Below are 9100 nucleotides of genomic sequence, written 5' to 3' on the forward strand. Positions count from 1 at the left end.
GGGTAATGCTGGCCTTATAGAATGAGTTAGAAAGTATCTGCATCTAATTTCCAAAAAAGACTGTAGAGAATGGACAGAATTTGTTTCTTAAATGTTTGGTAGAATTCACCAGTGAGCCCATGTAAACCTAGTGCTTTCTGTTTTGTAAGGATATTAACTCAATTTCTTTAATAGATACAGGACTATTCAGACAATTTGGCAATTTGCTTTGGCAAATTTGTCTTTCATGGAATTGATCCATTTCATCAAGATTATCAAATTTATGGACATAGAGTTGTTCATAGTGTTACTTTATTATTCTTTTAATTTCCATAGGATTTGTAGTGATGTCTTCTCTTTCTTTTCTGATATTAGTAATCTGTATCTTTCCTCCCTCTTTCTCTCTTTTTGCAAATAGCCTGGTGGAGGTTTTTTTGGTATTGGTTGTTGTTGTTGTTGTTTAATATTTTATTTTTTTTATTTGACAGAGAGAGAGAGAGAGAGAGAGAGAGAGGGAACACAAGCAGGGGGAGTGGGAGAGCGAGAAGCAGGCACCCCACAGAGCAGAGCAGGGATCCTGATGTGGGGCTCGATCCCAGGACCTGGAGATCATGACCTGAATCGAAGGCATACACTTAATGACTGAGCCACCCAGGTGCCACAAAAGGCTTACTGATTTTATTGATTTTTCCAAAGAACCAACTTTTGGTTTCACTGATTTTCTGTACTGATTTTGTTTTTCAAATACATGGACTTCTACTCTAAATTTTATTATTTCTTTTCTCCTTCCACTTATATTGGATTGAATTTGCTCTTCTTTTTCTATTTTCTTAAGCTGGATATTAGGTAATTGATCTTTGGTATTTTTTCTAATATATGCATTCAATGGTATACATTTTCTTCTAAGAATTGCTTTCACTGCACCTCACAAATTTTGATTAACTTGTGTTTTCATTTTTATTTATCTCAAAGTATCTTTAAAATTTTGCTTGAGATTTCTTCTTTGGCTAATGTGTTATTTAGAAGTGTCGTATTTGATCTCCATGTATTTTGGGATTTTCCAGCTAATGACTTCTAGTTTAATGCATTAGTGGCCTGAGAGCAGAGATTGTATGATTTCTAGCTTTTTAAAATTATTAAGATATATCTTATGACCCAAAGTTGGTCTGTCTGGGTGAATGTTCCATGTGAGCCTGAGAAGCATGTGTATTCTGCTGTTGTTGTGTGAAATAGTCTATAGATGTCAATTATATCCAGTTGATTGATGGGGTTGAGTTCAACTATATTCCCAGCTGATCTTCTGCCTGCTAGATCTGTCCATTTCTGATAGCATCATGTTGAAGTCTTCAGCTATGATAGAATTTCAAGGAGAAAGAGATGAATGTACTACCTGTTTTTACCTCACATAGGTAATCAGTTGTGCCTGATTTTTTTTTTAAATTTTAAATTTTTAATTTTTTATAAACATATATTTTTATCCCCAGGGGTACAGGTCTGTGAATCACCAGGTTTACACACTTCACAGCACTCACCAAAGCACATACCCTCCCCAATGTCCATAATCCCACCCCCTTCTCCCAACCTCCCTCCCCCCAGCAACCCTCAGTTTGTTTTGTGAGATTAAGAGTCACTTATGGTTTGTCTCCCTCCCAATTCCATCTTGTTTCATTGATTTTTCTGATTTTTATTTTTCTTAATGGTGTCTTTTGAAGTTTGGTGCCTTTTAATTTTGAAGCTATTCTATTGATCACTTTTGCCTGTTGAGGATACTGTGGGCAGTGTCAAGGTCAGCCAGGAGTATGTAGATGACTGAGACCTTCTCCAGGTCTCCACTGTGCATGGACATAACCTCATCCAAGAATATGCCTGGTTCAACCACACAATTCCAGGCTTATGGAGCCATTAGCTCACCCCACTCACTCTCTTCTGAGATTGCCATTTCCACTGACAACTTTACTGGGTTCAGGTTTCATCCACCATTTCAAATCTAGTGTGTCCTCCTGGAACGCACTAGTTCTGTTGCGTTTTGATCAAATGTCCATGTCAACTAAGCTGGCAGGGAATGGGAGTAGCCTGGGGAAAGAGCTGCAAAGACTCCCATTGTGCAGCAGTTGTTCAAGCATAAATGCCTCTTATATTCTTATAGATATTTCTTTGATTTCCAGAGCAGTGAAATAATCAATTTTGTCCAGCTTTATAGATCCTTTCTGGGGAGAGGCTATGCCCATCTCTCCCTCAGCCGTAGCTAGAAACGTCACACTGGCAATTCTATTTTAAAGCAAGAAGAGAAGAGATAGGTCTTGATTCAAATATGGCCCCTCAGCTGAGGAATAGAGATCAAGAGTACATACTGATATGAAAAAAACAAAAAACAAAAAAACCCAGTGCCTAAAAACTTCTTATAAATTCTAAACGAAGAGCCTTCAGATACATCCTCCTGCCCTCAGAAGAATTTCTAGGTTACTTGGGGAGACATTGTTGAAGGTCTGTGACTGTGGTCTCTACAGGTAGGGCGCCTCACCTGGCTGGGTCTGAGGAGAGAATGCTGAGGAGAGGTGGCAGGAAAAGCCCAGACAGGAACAGAGACTCTGGTGCATTCAGAGGCAGCCAGTGCAGGCTGTCACCTAATTCCTTACCAGAGACCCTCTTGAAGGTATGTTGGAAAGTGGCTCATCTCGGAAAAAGACATTCTTATGAGGGCCTGTATGTAACAAGCTGAGGGATTGCGGGTTGGTTTGGGCTGTACCCCGAGAGTAAAAACTGACTGGATACACTGCAGGAGGGAAGGTAAAAAGGAGCAATGGTTTTGGAAAATAGCCTGGCAGTTCATCAAAATGTTAAATATAGAGTTATCATACGATCCAGCAATTCCACCCAAGAGAAGTCAACTGCCCATCCTCACAAAAACCTGTGCATAAATGTCTACAGCAGTGTTATTCACAAATAGTGAACAAGCGGAAGCAACATTAAGTGGTAAATGCGTAAAGTGTAATATATCCATGCAGTGGACTAAAACCCAGCAATAAAAAAGAACGAAGTTCTGGTCCATGCCACGATGTGGATGAATCTCAAACACCTGTTTGAGTGAAATCAGACAGTCACTAAAGACTACATATTGCCTACAGCAAATCTGTAGACAGGAAGTCATTTGTGGTTGCTAGGGGTTGGGGACAGGGAGGCTGGGAAGTGACTGCTCATGGTATGCGGTTTCTTTTGAGGTGATATGCTCTAATATCACACTGTGGTGATAGTTGCACAATTCTGTAAATATACTAAAACCCATTGAGTCATACACTGTAAACTGATGAATTTTATAGTATGTTCATTATAGCTCAATAAAATGGTTTAAACATCTGATTCAAGAACCTGAAATGATGGGATCTTCAGGGGAGGCTATTCTGGGCCTTGGCAGGATCTGCCAGCTGGTTCCATAATGGGACCCTACGACGGGTCCTACTGAGTTGTCTGATGGCAGCACTGGTGTGGGGGGCGTGATGGGTGGCTGTGCTAGAATATTTAAACCTCCCCAGTTAGGTGGAAGGAGGTATTAGGAGAAGGAATGCCGGCTTTCTTCTCTGATGTTGCTGTAAAGACCTTAAGGCTTCTACCCTGGGCTGGCATGCAGCTGGGTCTTCCCCTAGGGACAGGGTGCCTTGCTCAAAGGTGCTCTCAAGAGCTAAGGAAGTTTGGGGTGCCTGGGTGGCTCAATGGGTTAAGTCTCTGCCTTCGGCTCAGGTCCTGATCTCAAGGTCCTGGGATCAAGCCCTCCATCAGGCTCTCTGCTCGATGGGGAGCCTGCTTCCCCCATTCTCTCTGCCTGCAACTCTGCCTACTTGTGATCTTTCTCTCTCTCTGCTAAATAAATAAATAAAATCTTAAAAAAAAAGGGGGGGGCTAAGGAAGTTTGAATGTTTAAGATCAAACCCAAGCCCCACTGAGAGTTTGAAACAGAAGTACTTGGGCACGTGGTTTATGAAACCTCAAATTCAACACACGAAAGAGGATTTAAGACTTCCCCCAAAGTAGATTACAATAGGGTTGAAGTTCCAAACATTATGCTATGTGCAGGAAGCCAGTCACAGAACGGCCAAGGCTGCAGGACAGAGACAGAGACCCCTTTATGTGAGGTCTCCATAGAATTCAGATGCCCAGAAGTGGACAGTAGCCTGGTGCTTGCTGGAGGTGGTGCGGGGGTACAGAGAGCCGCTGTTCAACAGGCATGAAGCTTCAGTTACGCAGGTCCAGGGGTGGGTGGGGCCCCACTGAGCTGAGGCTGACAAGATGGGATTGTACACATCAACATCCATCAAGAGGGAAGATCTCAGCTTAAAGAGTCTGCCTACAGTAATTATAACAGAAGCTAAAAATTCAAGATTGGTAAAGGGCGGTAGGCTGCCTCTAATTCCTTCACTTAAAAAATTCCCTGAGCACCCACTCTCCCTGCCAGCGCCAGCTGTGGCCAGAACGGATGTCAATCTCTGCCTCCGTGTAGCTCATGCTTCCCCAGGGAGATGCCACGAACACACCGAGTCGGGTAGGTCAGACGGAGGTAGATGCTACGTGAAAGAAGCAAGCAGAGAAGGGCAAGAACGGGAAAGTTAGGGGGTGGCCACCAGAGATAGTGCAGTTTGGTCAGAAAACGCTTCCCTTGGAAGGTGATGCTTGAAGACTTGAAGCAGGTGAGGGAGGAAGAGGGGCACTGCTGGGGTAGGGTCCTCACAGGCAGCAGTGGGGGTCTGGGCGGAGGCCCTGCCCGGGGCGGGCCAGGCCCCGCAGGCTGGGCCCCGCGAGTGAGCGGGTTACCACCCGGATGCATGCAGGGAAGATGTGTGGGGCATCAAGCAGGCCCGCCGCTCCTCTTCGGCTGGGAATCCGCGCAGGCAAAGGCAGAAGCAGCCATCCTCCAACCGACGGTGGGAATGGTGTTAAGGAGAATTCACTCACCTGCATCTCAGAGAATTTCAGCCTGGGTGGGAGTGTCCATATTGCCAAGGAGGAGGATGAAAACCAGTGGTGTGACGCCTCTGCAGAACAGAGGCAGGCAGGCAAGTGGCAGAGAAATATCTGCCAAAGACCAAAACCCAGTCTGGAGGGAAAAAAGTCTCAGTAGAAGAGAATGTTCTAGAAAGGCTCTGTATTATATATAACTTAGAAGAACATGAATTCAATTCATATCAAAGATGAGATGATGAAATAACAGATTGATATGAAGACCGCAGAGCTAAGAAAACAATGCGAAGAGAGTTTCATTCTACTGAATTAGAAACAGTGATAAGTAGAATAGACTTGTGAAAACTGAGTTACACATCCCTATATGAAGGTAAGCCTTTTGTTTTGTTTATGGCTAGAAAGTTCTTGAAGAGAGTAGTTGTGTCATTGTTCTATCATCCTCAAGGCCCAGTGGCAGAGGTACCAGCAGGAACATAAAAACTACCTTTCTATTTTTGAAGAAGGCAAAATGCATCCCAAATTTGAGCCAGGCACATACTTGGTAACAGTGCTTTGATAGATCCGTTTCTTCCTTTGGCAGAATCAGCCTGCAGAGCCTGACTTTACAAAAACTCCTTAGGTTAATCTTCATTCTAGGCTTTGTTTCTCATCAGGTTGCAAAAGAGTGGCTCCCTTTTCAGAACAGAAATAGCACTTAAGGGGTGCCTGGGTGGCTCAGTCAGTTAGGTATCTGCCTTTGGCTCAGGTCATGATCCTGGGTTCCTGGGATCGATCCCCCATCAGGCTCCCTACTCAGCAGGATATCTGCTTTTTCCTCTCCCTCTGCCTGCTTTTCTCCCTGCTTGTGCTAATAAATAAATAAAATCTTTAAAAAAAAAAAGAAATCACATGTAGGGTATAGCTTTTGTTTGAAATTTGAAGTAGTACTTGAGGGCAAGTTAATAAGCTGTTTGTCTTTAAACAGCTGTCCTCTGCTCTGGAAGGCCGCCCGTACCTTTCCTTAGCAGAGCAGAAGTGTGACAGCTGAAGGCCAAGGCTGAAGTTCCAGTGTTTTATTTTCTCAATAAAGTAAGGCGTGATTATGCATGGATGATACTGAAAACAAATCCCAAGTACATTTTCACTGCGGTCACCAAAAACAAACAAAAATGGAAAATGCATCTGGGAACTATTAGTAGGGAACATGGGCCTGGAAATCAGAGCTGAAGGGTGCAGTGGGAAGGAAGGACACTCAGCACCAGCATGGCGCTGGGACCAGCAGACCCCTCTCTGGATCCCTTTCCTTTTGCATGAAGTGAGGGTCTGGGCAGGGGATCTCTCAGGCCTCTGCCCACACCTAACATGCTGGCTGCTGTGCATCTAACTGAAGATCAAACAACCTGCCCGTCAGTGGCTTTACTTTAGAACTGTTTGAGCGCATTCCTTTTCTGTTCCTATTTCCACACTGACACAGCCGTATAATTGAGAACACACACGTCTCAGGCACTACATGTCCCATAGCTATGTAATTAAATCTGATTTAATATTTGTAACAATTCTCTGGGGGTAGAATCATAATATAAAACTTACATGTGAGAAAACTCAAATGCAGAGGAGCCCAATTTCACAGTAAGTGGGAGAATGGGAACTGAACTCCTACCCTGACTCTCTGCCACCATGCTCCTCACCAGTGTATAACACATGGTGGATCTACCCCTAGCATGAAAATATTACTTTTTTTTTTTTTTTTTTGACGGGGAGAGAGCGATCGAGCGCACGGGTGCACAAGCAGGGGGGCAGCAGAGGGCCGGGGAGAAGCAGACTCCTCTCTCAGCAGGGAGCCTGACTTCGGACTCAATCCCAGGACCCTGGGATCATGACCTGAGCTGAAGGCAGATGCTTAATTGACTCAGCCACCCAGGCGTCCCTGAAAAACAATACTTATTAAGTTGTTTTACTTGATCAAAATTTGAAAGTCCTGACTAAAAAAACTGACCCCCCAAAAAAAGGACATTAGAGGGGCGCATGGGTGGCTCAGTTGTTAAGTGTTTGCCTTCAGCTCAGGTCATGATCCCAGGGTCCTGGGACTGAGCCCTGTGTCAGGCTCCCTGCTCAGCGGGAAGCCTACTTGTCCCCCCTCCCACTCCCCCTGCATGTGTTCCCTTTCACTATGTCTGTCAAATAAATCAATCTTCAAAAAAACTTAAAAAAAAAAAAAAAGACATTAGAAACTCTTAATGCTTCAGCGATGCATGCTCAGTCTTTGTATTGCTTTGGTGAATGTATTCCAGCGGCTGGTGGTATTCCAGTGGCTGGCGTGGCTGGCAACAGCGGGCCCTATGTGGCAGGACCTGGCCTTGCACTTGGCAGGTTTCAGTGGGAACCCATCTGGAAGGCCCAGGCCTATGATGAGGAGCACTGTTGAATGAAATTGCACACAACATGCTTCTGGACAATTTGGGTTCCTTGAACCAAAGCTTCTCAAAGTCTGGTTCACAGAGCCCTGGGAGTTCTGAGTATGTCTTGTGTGGTCTGCAAGATAAGACTGTTTTCATAGTAATACTAAAAACATTATTTGCACTGATATTTGTACTGAACAGAGGTCCAGAAGCAATGGTGGGTAAAACTGCTGGAATCTACACACAAATCAAGCCAGGAGCACCAAACTGCTGGTTAGGATCACGGTATTTTTTATCTCAAGCACTTGCTATTAAAAAAAAAAAAAAAAAAGTGCCATTTCACTTAAGAATGTCTTTAGAGAAGCAGTAAAAATTGCTGCTTTTATTAAATCTTAAAATTTAAGCTGTGTGTCACATCTGAGAAGTACCCATAAGGCAGCCCCATCCTGGAGTACGATGTTGGTCTTGAAGAAGAGCACTGTGGTCATTGGGTTGTGAGCTAAACTGTTTTTCCTCACCGTACACCACGTTTACTTAAAAGAACTGACAAATTGTGGTTCTTAGGCAGAGAGGTCCTTAAAATCAACAAAGTGAGCCTATTGCTTCAAAGGAAACAGCAAACTATTTATTGCCAATGATAAAATTTCCGGTTTTAAGCAACAATTCTAGAAAATGTGTATCCATCACTGTTTGGCTTAGACCTTCTTGAGGCTGCTGGTAGTACTTCGATGTTATATCTAATTATTAAAATACCTATTTTGTAGTGAAGTATTGTCAACATGTGGACAATCTCTACATACATTAGTTGGAGCAGTGAGGTTGTTCACTACATTGGTGACCCGATATTGTTTAAATGACCAGTGTGTGCTATAAATTATGCACAGGTTAGTGATGGATTCACCGTGCAAGACAGACCAAAAGCTCACTGATGCAGTTCCAGACACCATACAGTAATCAAACTTTAAGAAACAAACTATTATCTTTAAAAAAAAAAACAATAATCTGGGGGCGCCTGGGTGGCTCAGTGGGTTAAGCCGCTGCCTTCGGCTCAGGTCATGATCTCAGGGTCCTGGGATCGAGTCCCGCATCAGGCTCTCTGCTCAGCAGAGAGCCTGCTTCCCTCTCTCTCTCTCTCTCTCTCTCCCTGCCTCTCCGCCTGTCAAATAAATAAAAAAAATCTAAAAAAAAAAAATTAAAAAAAAAAAAAAAAAAAAAAAAAAAAAACAATAATCTGGACAGGCTATTACTATATTCCCCCCCGCCTTTTCCAACCACATACCTGTGTGAGGCTGGATTTTCCTCGTATGCTTTGACCAAAGTGAAGTATCCCCAGATGGAATGTAGAAGCAGGTAGCAGAATCCACCTGTGTTCAATTAAGCCAGACATTAAAGAGTTTTGCAAAATTGTAAAACAATTCCACTCTTCACTAATTTTTTGTTTTTTTTGGCTTGCAAGATTTTCCCCCTTAGAAATTTATAATTGGTGTTAATATATAATGGTTTTATCATTGTTATTTTTAAATGAATTAACATGTTTCTAAAATCTGTTTTGATTTCTAATACAATGACTATCAATAGATGCAAACCACAGAAACAGAAGTGTAGGGGTCCGTGACAGTTTTTAAAGACCAAAAGGTCCTAAAACCAAGAAGTCAAGAAAGTGCTATCTCAACCCCTCCCTGCTCCCAGGCAGCCTAAGACACAGGAAAACCTGATGGGCTGAGCTGCTGCAACAGCGGCTTCTCAAGTTCACAAGCAGGGAGCGGCTGTAGCCTTGGGCTCTCAACTCCTAT

At 43.3% G+C, this 9100-nt stretch overlaps 1 long non-coding RNA gene across 1 annotated transcript; it reads right to left on the reverse strand.

Annotated features, from left to right (window-relative positions):
- Nucleotides 1–270: 270 nt before the first annotated feature.
- LOC132013927 (uncharacterized) lies at nt 271–9100 on the reverse strand. Its single transcript, XR_009403169.1, has 3 exons — nt 9019–9100; nt 8587–8671; nt 271–1329 (listed from the first exon to the last, which is right to left on the reverse strand). It is a non-coding gene; the product is annotated as an uncharacterized LOC132013927 (long non-coding RNA).

This window comes from Mustela nigripes, chromosome 1 (genome assembly GCF_022355385.1).
Source record: "Mustela nigripes isolate SB6536 chromosome 1, MUSNIG.SB6536, whole genome shotgun sequence".
NCBI lineage: Eukaryota > Metazoa > Chordata > Mammalia > Carnivora > Mustelidae > Mustela > Mustela nigripes.